At 38.8% G+C, this 16766-nt stretch overlaps 1 pseudogene; it reads left to right on the top strand.

Moving 5' to 3' along the window:
• Positions 1 to 1231: 1231 nt before the first annotated feature.
• LOC149014285 (RHOMBOID-like protein 2) overlaps positions 1232 to 16766 on the top strand; it is a 45171-nt pseudogene continuing 29636 nt past the window's right edge.

The following is a 16766-nucleotide window of genomic DNA, read 5'->3' as shown; positions in this document are numbered from 1 at the left end:
TTAGGATATAATAAAACCCCTAATAAAATAATATTTCTCTCTATGATGGTGAAAACTTATGGTGGGGTACACCAGTGGTATATAATTTATGGGGTCCGATTAGACCTACTTCAATATGGGACACAAGATAAAACCTAGAGGTTACTCTTCATTTTGTGTTATTCAATGTATTTATTGAATCGAGTTCTTCTACTAACAAGTTTTGTTTTTTGGAATTCAGGTTCACCCCGGACAGCTTATATACACCTTGACTACATTCTCAGTGTAGCTTTTTACATATAATTTAAATATAAGGTAGATCTTTTCACTGACCCCAAAATAATTAAAACCCTTGGCCTCATAGTCATGAGGGATTGGTCTTCCTCGGCAGGTTATCTAGCCATCATATGCTTATACAGTGTGAGTATGCCATATCAGCCTAGTTAATAATCAAATCCAATGATCGGCAATCAAGATTAATTTTTGAAGCATGAGTTTTTGATTTTCAAATTTGAACTTTGCTTCCAATCATCTATACTGATGAAATGCACCCACCGCCCACAGGCACACAGTGGGCACATCAAGTGGAAGTAGACGAGTGAATCCCTGTTTATTTTGGAGGATGATCAAAACGTGAAGTAAAATGAAAAACCTATGACTCTACCTTGCCCACTCATTCACCGTCTCTTTGCTCGAAGATAAACGCCAGGTCATTTCTTTATTTCTCTCAGCATCATTATGTACCGAAGGCTCAAATTGATCGAACCCAAATGGTGATGATAACCTTCTGCTCCTAAGCTCCGATCAATTAATTCTGCTGCTCCTATCTATTCAATCAAGAATACTTGCTCGCAGAGCCCCCGCGGAATGTGAGCATTCGTCTCCTTAAACCTAGATTGACTATTAAATCAATCTATTTTTTTTTTTTATGGCAATTCATCCACTTAGGAGCAAGGTTCGACATGTCGGCCCGTGTCGCCGTGTCGGACCCTGGCGACTCGGGCGACATGTCGCCAAAAGTCGCCCGACTTTTGGTTTCATCGAACCCCTATTTCGATTGAAATCCACTTAGTTGCTTCTTGTCTGAGATGGCTCTTTCCATAACTCCGAGAGTTTTTTTCTCGCCGGCAACTGGAGATCAGAAACCTTCCTCTTTCTGTAGTTGCGAGGTTTCTTATTCTTACTTGTTTTCCGTCATTCTTGGTGTAGGAAGCCAAAAGGTTGTGGAGCGACAACCACGGTCGGTGAAAGGATGGCGGTAGCAAAGTACAGAGGGACATGGATGGGAGAGAAGAAGCTGACGGAGATGATAGAGAAGAAAGTGATGGAAGCGGAAGTGTTGTGCGAAGGAAACGAAGCGTCGGATGAGTGCAGGGTTGCGTGGGATGAAGTGGAAAGTACCAACTTCTCACCTAACGATTCTCCATTGCATCGGACTCGGAGAGTACCAACTTCTCACCTTCATTTTGCTATCGTTGCCACGGCCTCCGGTAGGTTGTGCAGGAGGTTCAAAGAAAGAAGAAACTCCTATCAATTTGGATCTTCTCATCGTCTTCACTACATATTAGGGTTTCTTATATTCTGCGCCTTCCTCTGTATCTCTGTTGAGATCTATTGCATTTGCCGGTGGAAATGCGAGAAACCTGGTTGCAAGGGGTTACAGATTCAGAAAGCCATGAATTCGATATACTGTTGCAAACGGAGGAAGACTACTTGAAATCTTCTTCCAAGGTTATCGATAATCTGCCTTGTAAAGATGGGACCGAAGGGAATCCTGATTACGAGTGCCTGAGATCTGAGCTTAGAAGGTTATCGATGGATTCCGGTGATTCAACGGCGATATATCGCAGATAAATCGGCCATAATATCGCCGACTTTTGGTAAAGTCGGTGTCACTGGGGGGTTTCGTGTCGCCCCCCAGCGACATGGCGAAAATCGCCCTGTGTCGGCGATTTATCACCGACATAAGGTACCATGCTTAGGAGTTGGGATGGTTTCTCGGCAATCGGCATCTACAGAAAAATGGTTTCTATGAACCTATGCTAAAACTCCCCTACTCAAACCTTCATACATATTTATATATACTAGAAAAAGTGTCACGTGCAAATGCACGAGGTATTTTATCAATCACCATGTATTGGCCATGAAAGTTGAATGGCCTATGCATAAGTGAACCTATTAACAACAGCTAAAGTTGGAATTTAGAATAAGTTTATCTTTAGATGCGTAATTTTGATTAAACATTTTTAATGCAGTTTCTTCTTCTTCAATTAACATTTCTTGGTTTTCAGGAAAAAAAAAATTCATATTCCCTTGGCTGTAGATGGTTTCATCGAAAAATGAGAATGGGAAAAATTGAAAATTAAATTGATTCAAATAAGTTCAAGAATTTTAATTGATCATTATATACATCATTTATTACTAATACAAATGTCTAATTGATTGAATACAAAGGGGTATTGGAGGGAAACAAAATGTAGTCATGTCCCTTGAGTTCATACAACAACAACGACAACAACAAGCCTTGTCCCAACTAAATGGGGTCGACTACATGGATTCTTGCCCTCCAATCAGTTCTTTTCGAGGCCATGCTAGATACAAGGCCTAAGCTATGCATATCCTTTCTCACCACTTCTCCTAAGGTTATCTTAGGTCTACCCCTAGCTCTTCTAGTTCCTTCAATATGGATTATATCACTTCTCCGAACAGGAGCATTTATAGGTCTCCGTTGAATGTGCCCGTGCCACCTCAAACGACTTTCTCTAAGCTTATCACTTATGGGAGCAACTCCCGGACCAACTCTAATATGATCGTTTCTTATCTTATCCATCCTAGTTTTGCCACTCATCCATCTTAGCATCCTCATTTCTCGCCACACCGAGTTTATCTATATGATTCTTTTTAACAGCCCAACACTCGCACCGTACATCATAGCTGGTCGAACAACGGTCCTATAAAATTTTCCTTTAAGCTTTAATGGAATACGCCGATCACATAAGACCCCGGACGCACCTTTCCACTTCATCCACCCTATTTTAATTCTTTGGAAAACCTCATCCTCTAAATCACCTCTTTTACTTATGATTGAACCTAGGTACCTAAAACAATCACTCTGTGGAATCTCTTTATCGTCAAGTATCACCACTTCATCATCTGCCCGATCATGATTAAAGTTACAAACTAGATATTCTGTCTAGTTCATATTTTTATAATAGGTAGTGTATATATATATATATATATATATACACGTGTAAATGCACGCAGCTCTTTGTGCAATACTTGCGGAGCCATAAGAAAGGTAATTTTGAATGGGATGTTTTTTTATGGGTTAAATGTACAATTTAATTATATATTTTTATATCTTTAATTATTAAATAAAAATAAGTTTATCTAAAATTTTTCATTTAAAATAAATTAGAGAACTGAATTACAAAGTCAATCTATTTTCTATGAAAACTGAATTACACATGAAGATGATAGGGTCGTGAATACACCTTTTAGTAAACCACAAAGTTTGGCTTAACAAAGCCCAAAAATAAACTACTAAAAATGTGAGACTATGGATGAAAAAAATCTACTCAAAATAATACATTCAAATAAAGTCTGATATTGAAATTAAAAATTAAAAATAAAATGTGAATGTTCAATAAATTTCAAACAAAGTAACAGCTTATATTTAATTTTTCTCCAATTTATTGTTGATCTCCAAATACCTATAGTAAGTATTTATAGTATATGCCTCTACCATTTTAATACGTGCTTTGCCATTATAACTTAGCTCAGTAGTTCTTCACCACTTGCAAGATGACCAAGCTTTTATCTTACTATATCACCTAATAAACTACACGAATCAAAGAATTAAGAAAAGCAACTAACTGTTATAAATAGTAGGGGATTAAGCCTGCCACCATATTCCTTCTCAATTGTCGTTGGAGGTCTAGGTTTCTATCTGTTTTGTCCCTTCAGCCCATTTGATAATTTGCCACAATCTATCACTTATAGTCCTTTGTTTAGCATACGTAACCTTCCATTCATCTTGCAATTTCTGAAGCATCTGTAAATGACATTTTACATTGAATTGGGTACCATGTTCATCCATGCTCCAATACTACGTAATGTATCTAGTTGGGTTGGAGATTATCTACATGTCAAATTCTTGGATTTGCTATGAACAGGTAGGTTCAATGTCTAAGTGAGGTTTCTAGTCAAAATTATGGTTGCATTTGCAAGGATTATGATTTGATGGCTGAGTTGTGTCAAGTAGATATAGAAGAGTATATAAATGAAAGTTTGGTGAGTTTTTTAATGAAGGAAGACTGTTGGAGTTACCAGCAAATTAGGGTTTCGTTTTTGTGTTTCCAGAAGGAAAATATGGGTGAGTCAAGACTTTAGGGTTGTTGCATGGGGCAAAGTTTAGATCACATTTTCTAGTCGGTGTGACAAGAATCAGGTCGAAGTTTGGTATTTAGATGATTAGGCAAGGGTGTCAATTTAGTACCGTACTGTACCGAATTTCAAAACCTCATACCAAAATTGTATTGTACCAAATTTATATAGTACAGTATGAAAATGGTATTTTTCAAAATGGTATGGTATGGTATCAATACGAAGATGGTGTTTGAAAACGATGTAAATGTGGTATAATTTCAGTACGAAAGAAACCATTCTTCTTGGTGTAATTTTTTCTTTGAATAACACGGAAAAGAAAAAGAGAAGAATTGTATTTTGTGTTATCCATTCTTAAACAATTCATTCCTTTTCCTCATGTGGATGAAACTAACGGTAGATTATGACCAAGAAAAAGGCTCAAGGGTGGACAAGCAATTGGATAAATTGTTTTCCGATATTTATGAAACAGTTTAATTACCCAATGCAAATTCCACATGGCCTGCAACATTCCAATTGAAAGTATTAGTATTATTTATCAGATGAGAATCTAATATGGGCAAAAGCCACAATATGGTTTCATTTTATCCACGGTGCGGTTTTGGTATCAGTAAATGGTTTTGGTATCAAATTGACGCCCTTATGATTAGGAAACATAAGCTCAACTAACTTTAGGTTCTCAAATATTTTCACCTCCAGAAACAATTACACTAGGAAATCTCACATAAATAATGACAGTTAACACCTAAGAGAGTACGCAAAGGGTGTTCCTTAGTTTGTCATGCAGCTAATACTGTCAAAATATGAACTAAAGCAAATTAAGTATATTGGAAAGCTACTTCCCTTATAAACCGTGGACATAGTATTTTTAGCTACTAGCCTAAAATTGGGGAGCATCTAATAAGGAATTGCGAAAAGAAAATAAGCAAGCACATTGGGGGAGAAAATAACAAATTGGAAACCTAAAAAGTGATACCAGCTTATTTAGGTAAATCACATGAAACGGACTAAAGAATTTAGAGCAAATTGCACTAGCACCTCAAAATGGAGGCCTTAAAGCACTAACACCCTACTTTATGTTTAAAAATCACTGAAACCCTAAAATTGGGGATATATTTGTCCAATTTTTCACTGAAAACCTTTCAGACACTGTTTATTATAGGGATATTTTTTAAAATAAATAGTAATTTAACTATTTTCAGTGATAAATTTAACAAATATATCTAATAAAATCAAATTTTGGGGTCTTAGTGCTTTTTAAACATAAAGTGGGGTGTCAGTGCTTTAAGGCCTCCATTTTGGTGTGCCAGTGCAATTTGCTCGAGAATTTAATTTTTCAACATAGTGAAGAATTTTTCCATTTATGAATTAGCATTTCTCTAATGTTTTGATTTTCGTTAAAGGATGACTTAGTTTCAGCTCATGTATATTGTATATTATCATGCTAGGTTGTAAATCTGTTTAGCTAGATATTCTTGGGTGCCGACTACCAATCAGACGCACCAACCCTTGTCCTTTACGTTGACTCATGCTGACATCAAACACTTGTAGAGTTAACATTATCTCATGAAAGTACTTTATAAAAGAAATCATTTTCTTTTGTTCCACACTTATAGGAAAATTGACCCCTCCCCTTGATAGTTTGCTTTTTTGGAAGCCTATGACACAAAGTTCATCTTTAATTTGTTTTTTCATTCAAGAGGGAAACAAGGCAGCATGGGAGTTAAAGATATGAGATTTTGTTTATCACTAACTACGCTTAATTTCTTCTACTGAAGAGGTTGTCATATACTTAAGGATCCAGATGAAGTCACCATATCAAATGGAAAGCAGAGAAAATTAATTGAACAATAATCAAAGCTGAGAGTTGTAGAAGAAGGTTGTGAAACAATGGACATGAAGATGCCAAAGAGAGGTGATCTCTGACTTCTGACCCACTCGTCATCAAAAATTAGTTCTGAAGAAGCTTTGGCTCTATTTGTGATGCCTTCAATGGGAAGAATGTTGTTGGCAATGTTTTTCACATCATATTTACTCATGTCAAAGTTGGTCATTGCGTTGAGACCTCTGAACTTGATTTCTGCAATGTCATAGGCTTCAACTGCCTCTTTTTGTGTCCCTAGTTGCTAAGATTACTCTAGCAACAACTTAGTTTGATATACCAAGAGAAGATCATAAAGAAGAATAGGAAGAAATACTCACTAAGGTTCCCAAATAGAGATCCTTGTTGCTTGTAAATTTACCTATCCCTGTTTGCCATCTATCATGTTGATGATGTCTGAACAAGAAATGAAACCCATTTCAGATCATATGTTTCAAAGCTATCAATACCAAGAGATAGAAAGATTATTGAAGAAACCCACCTTGTAAGACCCCTATATATTGAATCTCCCCCGGAGAACTCTCTACTTTCCTGTAAAGGAATATCAAATTTTAATATTATTTATGAAACCCATAAAAGAACAGAAGCTAGTAGCTTTATGTAATGATAAATAGTTTAAGGAAAGCAACATATTTTGGCCTAATCATGTTCTTCATCTCCTCCAGTTCCTTTTCATAGTCAGAAACCTTCAAGTAGAAACAAAAATAGAAAACTTCTGTAAGAACTATATATAGTAAAAAATTGCATGTACAAATGCACGTCCCTTGTGCTTTATATGCTAAATAGATAGTGTTATAATAATGAAATAAAAAATAGTACATTGAAATAAAAATTGACAATGAAAGGAAAAGAAAAAAGAAATCTTAATATTTTAATACATATGAGGAATAATTAAACTTATTATATCTAATTTTTCTCTATTCTGATTTTTTTACATTTTACATCTTCATATTCGTCTAAATCAACTACTTGCTTCAGCTTATCATCTGCCTTTTCTTTACATCTACAACAATGACCTTCGATCTTAAATTGTATCCATTTCTATTATCGAATATGAAGTAGAACGAATTCACCCGACCATAACAATGATCCAATTTGCTTTTATGCTGTAAAATTCGATTTGAATAAATATTGGATTTCTAATTGAATCATCTAAATTAGTATTATAAATATCTTATTTTATAATGCTAATTAAATATAAATAGATGTTATTTATCTTTTCTGGTGATGCTGCATATTCAGTTGCTGAACAATTGACAATACCCTAGATAGCATTGAATATTGTAATTGTTATTGTCCTTGTAGAATTTGACACTCTAAATCTTCTCATAAACCTGCAAATGAACAATTTCAATATAAATCTTAATTAATAGAAATTAAATTTTAGAATCTTATTGTGGTGTGTATTCCACATTGTTGTTTTTACACTTGTCACAAGTTGCTTCTTTTGCTTTTAAATGTTTTTTTTTTTTTTTTTTTTTTGTTGCAAGAAATGCAGGCATTGTACCATGGTTCTAAGTTTTTGATATTTTGAATTATGCCTTTGATAAAAATAACATCCCTCCTGTAAAAGTACATATTTTAGTAATGCTAAGAAATATAAAGATGCAAATTATAATATAATAATATAATGAAATTTATAATTTATAGTAAATAGTATTGTACTTTACTGTCTAATCTAGAACAAATCTCAACATTGATGTAACAATCATATCTTGTTAAAATGTAAGAATTATAGGGAACGCATCTATTATCCAAATAATGTCTCTGCATTTTAACTTGTCCTCCATTATTTCTTCTTCTATAAAGAGGATACGAATCTTTACATTGCATGGTATTTTGATTATACAAACGTGGATATTGATTCTTACATACTCCATCCCATACATGCATTCTTTCTATTTAAATCTTCACATGGCTGGTGCATTATATGCTTGACTACTTTTCATGTAAAGTTGGATATTTATTTGGATAAGATATTTCTACACAAACACATCTATCAAAATGATCAACATTTATTATCTATAATCTTTATGTAAAATGTCAATATGTGTGCATGTGGAAAGCCCCTTTTGAAATTCTACAATATGCCGCCACCAAATAAAAAATGTTCTTTTTGAATTGGCTTTGCTCAAAATATCCTTGCAGTAAAATTTGGTCTATCTTGTGGGACCTGACCTTGTTTCAGTTTTTCTTTAATTTCAACCCATTCAAGATTGCATGTTATAGTGATAAAAAGATCTCCAAACTTTTGTACTAAAGATATAGCATCAAGATACCTTCTACACATATCTCTTGGTCCACCAATAAAAGATGCAAGTAACACAAATCTTTTTCCAACTTTGTCACCTCGTGTTTCTCCAGCTACAACATTATCAACTATTCCTTGATATAATTCCGCTCGAATATTAAATTGCCTTGATAAAAAAAAAAAAAATCCAATCTCGTTGCTTCAATTTTAATGTACATATCAACAACTAATTGATGAAGCAATCGACTAGAATATAAAAGAATTGAATAATCATTTTCTTTTATTTGAAGCTTTTGACAATAAGATGCTATTGGAGATATTATATTCTTCTTACTCTCATCAAATCCTACATTAAACAATATAAAAAACTATATATATTATTTAGTCTTGAGTTTTTGGGAAAAATTAAATTTTAAGTGTAACATTACCTTCAACATCTTCTTCTCTATCAAGTCTTGATTGCTCACTTTGAATATCTTGTATAATTGTATATGACTGAACTCTTTTCTTAATATTCCTATGCCAACCAATTTCTCCATTTGGGAACAAAAGTGGATATTGTAATGCATCATGACAACCATAGTAATGCTTCACTTGATGTCTTGTACCGGAATGCCCTTCAATTACTATGTCACATTTCTGCTTCTTGTTTTGATTATTTCCTGCAATCCAAATATCAGCAGCTTGATCCACTAATGATGCATTATAAACCCTTTGATCAAGGAGTATATCACTTCTAATGAGAAGTAGGGGGGGTTTTAGGGGGGGGGGGGAAAGTTATAATGAAGGGGTGTGGGGGTGGGGGGGGGGGGGGGGGGGGAGAGGGGGGGGGGGGGGAGAAAAATTTTAATGGGGGGGGGGGGGGAGGAAGTGTGATGTGGTTTTTGTGTTGTGGTTGGGGGGGAGAATTTTTAAAAGCAAATCACATTGCAGATTTGATCGAGGTTTTCTCAGATCGAGGAAACATCAAATGAAGTTGAACCCCGAAAAATGTGCCTTTGGAGTCTCCTCGGGCAAATTCTTGGGTTTCATGGTATCACAGAGGGGAATTGAGGCAAATCCTGCCAAAATACAAGCTCGATTGATATGGAGGCTCCCAAAACCGTTCGGGATGTACAATGTTTGACAGGGGAGAGTTGCTGCCTTAAATCGATTTATCTCCAAGTCCGGAGAAAAATGTTTGCCTTTCTTTAAGGCACTTAAAGACCTGAAGGGCGATAAGGAAGCAAAGTGGACTGAAGAGTGCCGTAAAGCTTTCGAGGAATTAAAAGAAGCACTTGGACAACCATCGATCCTGTCCCGGACCGGAGAAGGGGGAAATATTACAGCTATATCTAGCGACATCCCTTTCGGCGGTCGGTGCAAGACTTATTCGGGAGAAAGATAAGAAACAAAGTGGCCGATTTACTATGTAAGCCACGTGTTGCTAGATGCGGAGACGAGATATTCGCAGATTGAGAAGCAGTGCTCTGGCTCTCATGATGGCCGCCAGGAAGCTAAGGCCATATTTTCAGAGCTCATCCAATTGAGGTATTTACAACTTTTCCTCTTAGTAAAGTTCTTAACAAACTCGATTTGTCCGGAAGGATGGTATCCTGGTCGGTTGAGCTAAGTGAGTTCCAAGTGAGTTTTAAGCCCCAGAATCGCAATCAAGGCTCGGGCATTAGCCGACTTTGTAGTAGAAACTACTGCACGAGTGGAACCCACCATTGAGGATCCCATTATACCAACCACTTGGGAGGTATATGTGGATGGTTCGAGTAATAAAGATGGAGCAAAGCGCTGGAATTCTATTAAAAAGTCCAGCAGGATTTATTATTCGATATGCTTTGAGATTCGCATTTGATGCAAGTAATAACGAAGCGGAATATGAGGCCCCGATAGCGGGACTTCGGTTGTCAAAGGCATTAGCTATTGCAGATGTTACTATTTATAATGACTCTCGACTTATAGTCAACCAAGTTCGGGGGGAGTATGGCATTAAAGAACCACGCTTGCAAAAATATCGGGAGATAGTGCAGGCATTTCGGAACCAATTTCGAATTTGAAGATATCTCGGATTTCGAGGAATGAAAATTCAGTGGCAGATGAGCTATCCCGACTAGCCAATGCCAAGGAAAAGAATCTAGACCCTTCGGTCTACATTGAAGAGGTAACTTTTCCAAGTTATCATGAGAAAGAAATTTCTTATATTGAAGCGAACGTTCTTTGGATGGATCCAATAATCGAATATCTAAGAGATGACAAGTTACCCGAGGATCCAGTAGAGGCAAGGTTGATCAAGATTCGATCAGCTAGATTTGTCATTCGGAATGGGAGACTATACAAAAGATTTTATGCTGGACCCCTTATGAGATGTATAGGCCCGAAGGAGTAAAATCAGCTTTGGCTGAGGTTCATGAAGGAATTTGTGGCGCTCACATGGGTGGCAGAGCCCTGGCCCACAAAATTCTAAGACTTGGGTTATATTGGCCTAAGATCCAAGAGGCTGCTATGGACTACGTTCGTCGATGTAATAACTGTCAAATTCATGCTACAAGATGTCAAGCGCCCGGCGGAAATTATGACTTCAATTCTAAATCCCATTCCCTTTGCAATGTGGGGAATTGATATCATGGGCAAATTCACCAAGGCATCAAAGCGGACGGGAATATCCGATAGTAGCAATTGATTACTTCACAAAATGGGTAGAAGCCGATTGCACTTGGCGACAATTCTCGAGAAAAAAGTGGAGAAATTTGTGCTTGAATCAATCATATATCGCTTTGGGATTCCAAAGATAATTGTCACTGACCATGGTACTCGGTTCGATTGTCCATAATTTGAGCAATTCTGTGGAACATATATGATCGAGCATCGTATGTCCTCGTAGCATACCCCCAAAGCAATGGCCAGGTAGAGGTTACTAACCGAACGCTCTGGAAGGAATAAAGAGAAGACTCGAAGCCGACAAAGCTTCTTGGGTCGAAGAACTACATAATGTATTATGGGCTTATAGAACTACGGTTCGAACACCTACGGGAGAAACTCCATTCGAAGTTGGCATATGGATCCGAAGCATTGGCACCTGTGGAGATAATGGCGGGGACGTTACGGGATCGTGAGTTCGAGGAAAAAGCAAATGAACAAGGACTGCTTGATAGTCTTGATTTGTTGGACGAAGTTCGGGCAAAGGCAATAGCACGAACTCAACATTATCAAAGAAGGATAGCGTCTCATTATAATACTCGAGTGAAGAATCGTCGGTACTTAGCCGGAGATTTGGTGTTGAGAAACACCCTAGCTTCCGACCCGTGTCACCAAAGAAAGTTGGACCCTTCCGGGAAGGACCCTATATGGTTGTGAAACCGGTCGGTTCGAGAGCTTACAGGCTGAAGAACATAGATTCCCAGAAAGAGTTGGATCGTTCGTGGAATGCTAGGCATCTCAAAAAGTTTTATCCTTGAGGATGATTTCGATTTTGTTCGTGATGTAATCATTTTCAACTCAATCAATGCAATTTTTGGTTTTCAACAAACTATCTTTTGATTGGGGGGCATCATACACCACATTCAAGAACAAGATCCAACTATAAGGCATCGGATGAAAATTTGTGTGGGTCCTTCAACACTTCAACGCTTATGGAAAATTTTTCGAACTTTCTTAAGTCGGGGCATCGGATGAAAATCCGAGTGAGTTCCTTTTGCAAGGCGTCGGTTTGATACCCGAGTGAGTTCCTTCGAGACTTATTGAATTTTTGAATTATCCTTAAGTATAAGGCATCGGTTTAAAACCCGAGTGAGTTCCTTCTCAGACTTATTGTATTTCTCCGGAAATCCTTAAGTAAAGGCATTGTTTCAGACAACTAAGACCTAATACAACGGCGATTCAAGTGGCTAGCAAAGTTCAAGATAAAGTAATTTCTTATTTCTTCAGAAGATCCAAAGAGGCCAGTATCAAAATAATTACAAGAGCTGGATACAATCTTTGATCAAAGAAGAAAGTCATTACAGATTTGTTAACAAGTTATACAAGATCGACGCGACTTTGCTAGAACAAACATATGAGTCAACCATTGGTGGGGAGTCAAGGAAAAGAAAGGAAGAAATGAGGATTACAAAAATATTTCGATATTCGGAAAATCCTCCGCAATTTCATACTCTTTGTCCAGCTTGTCCGAGAGAAGAATGGTCCTTGACCAAACTCGCATTCGGTACAAGCTCGTCATAATTGACTTCTTCCAGCGGAGAATAAACAGGAGAATCTTCCAGATATTTCATAATATATGGATCGGAAGGTGGAGGATCAATCTTATCCTTGGTCCAGTTGGGAGGAGGAATACCCGGGTCGGTAAATACTTAAGGATGGCAAACAAGACCGTAGGGAGTCGTATCAAAATGAGGATCTTTCCTTAATATTGATTCCCATACTTCGTTCTCACCATCCCGGTATGCCTGCAAGTTATAAGCATTCAGCATATCAACAAAAGGCTTACTTCGTGTAAATACTTGAAGACGCGAGCTCTGCGAACATCGGTTGGAAGGGATTCGGGCAAAGGAACGACAGCTTGCCTTTCGGGTAATGTTTCGGATCCTTTAGCTCCCGACTTTCCAACTGTCCGCTCCGGTCGCCGGATCTTCTCCCCGGCATCAACCAAGTCCGACCGAAGACGACCAATCATCGAATTCTTTTCTCCCGCCACCTCCCAAGCTAGATTCCGAAGGTGAGCAATCTCAACATCTTTAGCTTCAGAGATTTCCCGAAGCCTAGAAACTTCATTGCTCAACCTACCTGAGTCTAGTAATTGCTTCCACTTGGTTGTGGAAGTTACCGACAAGACTCCCGCAAACAACTTTCGAGTTAGCAAGGAGCGAGAAAAGTAATTTTTCAAAATCGAGAGGATAATGAAGAAAGACTTACATCACCGGTGACTTCGTAAAGACTTCATCCGGAAGTTTGGAAAGAACTGCTCTCTCGGAAGTCATTCGAGCAGCAAGTACACCATTCCAACGCTCGTCAAACTCGTTTGACACTAATTCGAGCGAAGGATGAGAAGGATGAACTACACCAAGCAAAGGCTGAGCTTCATCACTTGTCACCCGACGGCGCTTCCTGGTGGCAAAATCCTCCAACTCAAAAGGAGAGGAGGAGGATGCCAAACAAGCACCGGAGTTAGAAATAGGAGCAGCACCTGCTGGGACCACACCTTCATCGAGACGCCAACATAGTTGCCTCGGATGCCCCAAGAGTCTTCTTCGGGGTGCACCAACAAAGCTCACCAACGGGCTCACCAGCGGGAGTGCCGGCAGCACCATCGGCAACGGAGTGATCAAGATCTTCCTGGGAAAGACGAGCGGTCACTTCGGGCAAAGGAGGCGCAGGGACGGCATCAACGAAGCTGCAGGAATCTAACTTGAAGATTCACCGCCAGCGATCGCCTTACGCTTGGAGGATTCACTAGCTGAAACCACCACACTGGCCCCAACCACCACCGACGCAACCCTTTTCTTGCTAGATTTTGCTCTGATAAAGTTCGGGTTGATCTTGGGAGCCACTATGCAAAACAACAAAAAAACCAGCCGTGTCAGTATAGAAATAAACGACAGCAACAATGGGGAAACCCTAGTTTTCTAAAGCTTCGACCGGACCAACAAACTAAACCCCAAGTATAACTACTGTGCGGTTTACTTCGGGGGGAAGAGGGGAAAGAGATGAGAAATCAAAAAACTCACTTGTTCGAAATGGATAGAGTTGTCGTTGGAGTACGAGGAATACGGAAGCAGGCCGAAGGACGAAAGGTTGCTTTGGCACTTTAGCAAATCTATCTTGCAGAAATTAGGATAGATGGAGAGTACCCACGAAGGCTTTAAATAGCCTAAGGTATAAGACGACGGTTGAAGGCTAAGGACAACCGACGACCCAGATCGAAACGACGCTTCGAAATCTGCAAAAAGCAAGATCAACGGTCGAAGGGATGCCACATGGAAACATGTGGAAGCGAGCACCCGATGTAGAGAAACCTTCAATCGTCGTGACCGCCATTAAAATAATGGGTGTATTTCCGATTCATTGGAAACAGTGAATGGTACACAAAAGCAGGAAAACGTTTGAACTTCGCAGAAGGGAAACGTGCGGACTTTGCAATAAATGAAGTAGTGGGGAAGATTAACGCATCTTCCCGAAACACATCTTCACAATATTTCTATAAGATCATTATTCGGCGAGGAATGAAAAGTTAAGTGATAAGTTTTATCATTAATACTTTGATATTCAAGGCAATACTTCGGCAGGAGACGGGGAAATTTTGAGGCCAACATGAATAAAGAAATGTCTGTTCATTAAATTGAGGGTACGTCTTTACAAAAGAACAACTCCCTAAGCCTTTTCTTCATTGTTGCCTGAGGGACCCTGGTCTGGAGGACTTTTCTCAGGACCATGAGAAGAGCCTTCCTCAAGAGTGGCATCGGCTGAATCCTCTACAGCAACAACTTGAGGCTCGGCTTGTGATTTCTCCTCTGGAAGTGCCGGCTCGTCATTCAGATATGCCTCATATTGAGGGTCGGCTGGAAAAGGATCATCTTCTCCCTGAGCCCAGTCTGGAAGATCCATACCAACTTTCCCGAAGACCTCTGGGTGGCATACCTCACGAAAAGGAGCAGTGTCGAAGTCAGGGATCGTTCCATATTCATTCAGGTTATTTGTCAAGGAAATTATTGACCTTTGCCATTGTGGGAGTGGTTAAAGGTTAGAGTTTTACATTATAAATAGCGTCACACATAATATTTGGGTTTGAGGTTGTTTTCACACACTCTCAAGCGAAGGATTCCAAAAAGTGAAAGGTTTCAGAAGATTTAAGGAAAGTAAAGAAGGCGAATCTACAACAAGAACACACTACAGGTATTTATTCATTTATGCTTCCGTTGATTATATTCATAACACATGCTTTAATTATTATAGGAATGATATAGATCATCATGGATCCAACAATTTGTATCATAACCATTTTCTATAATAATTAATGTTATGAATTTTTATTTTTTTTCGTTTAATTAGCTAGGTGTTCTGTTGATTTTATTTTGGATTGGATCCAATGGGAGTACCCAGGGTTTAAATGACACTCTAAATCATCTATTGATTTGATTTATTATTGATGCGTCCAAAATCTGCTCAGCCCTTGGATCTCCACGTGATGTCCTGCAAAACGAAAGCGTCAGATGTGGCCCGACCGCTGGGGTCGGGAGTCCACCTCGAAGGCTAAGTCGGTTGATGAACTTAATCAAAACGGCTCTGCTAGAAGCACGAGCTAATGAATGAAGAAACGGGAAGGGGGATTTGGTTGGGGGGGGGGGGGTGGTTTTTGTTTTTTTTTGTGTATATGAAGTTTGGGGTTTTATATTTTTTTTTTTTTTTTTTTTTCTCTTCTTTTTTTGTTGTGGTGGGGGGGAGGTTTATATAGAGTGTACCTTCGAATCTCCTTCGTTGGATGCAATTGAGCCTTCTTCAGGTAGTCGTTGGATCTTAATAGTTAGATCCGTTGAGCAATAGACTTCTACTAGTTTGGACTAGTAGAGGACTCCTGAGATAACCTTTAGGTTATGTGATGATTATCCCTTCGATAATGATTATCCGCAGCCGTCAATTCGAGTCTGCCATCATTAGGGTAATTACCCTAATCCATAAGTAGGATTAGGGCACGCTTGCAGCCGAATAAGCTTTCTTCTTCTTGACAAGCCATCTTACGGATCCGGTTCGCTCGGGAGCGAGTGTTCTCTCCGTCTCGACCGGGGTCGAGGGTCGGACCAGGTATGAACCCGGTCTGATCATAATCTCTCCGTATCACGAGCCCCCCATACCAAGCGTTCGGTCGATCCCGAGGGCTTGGTTTTTAACTGGGTTCGTTGTCAAGTGATAATCTCTGCGTGCTTCATTAAATGTCATATCACATTTAATGCGGTGGTCACTTTTCCTCGAGCGTTGTGAGTGTAAGGCCACGTATCTCCTTGCAGTTGATCTGTCGTGGCTCACGTCATCCAAGCGACGGTTTCCGAACGCCTATTTCGGATTCGTGAGTTCAAACTTTCAAAACGTCTTTCAATCTTGATCGTTGATTTTGAATCAATCTCGATCGTTCAGATTCCCGAACACTCGTGCGGGAGTTTTAAAAGCGGTTCGTTGTCTTCGTAGGTTTCATTCTTCCTGTCTGGAATCTGAACCTTTGTTGTTACGCTTCGCGCCTTCTTGCTCTCAAGCTTCCGCCTCCTTTGAATCAGTAAGTTTCTTGGTCTTTTT

The sequence above is a fragment of the Hakea prostrata genome, chromosome 5 (genome assembly GCF_041222555.1).
Source record: "Hakea prostrata isolate BN-2017 chromosome 5, UWA_Hpros_2, whole genome shotgun sequence".
In the NCBI taxonomy this organism is placed as follows: Eukaryota; Viridiplantae; Streptophyta; class Magnoliopsida; order Proteales; family Proteaceae; genus Hakea; species Hakea prostrata.
The sequence above is the reverse complement of the archived record's forward strand: the minus strand, read 5'-3'. Positions and strand labels throughout refer to the sequence as shown.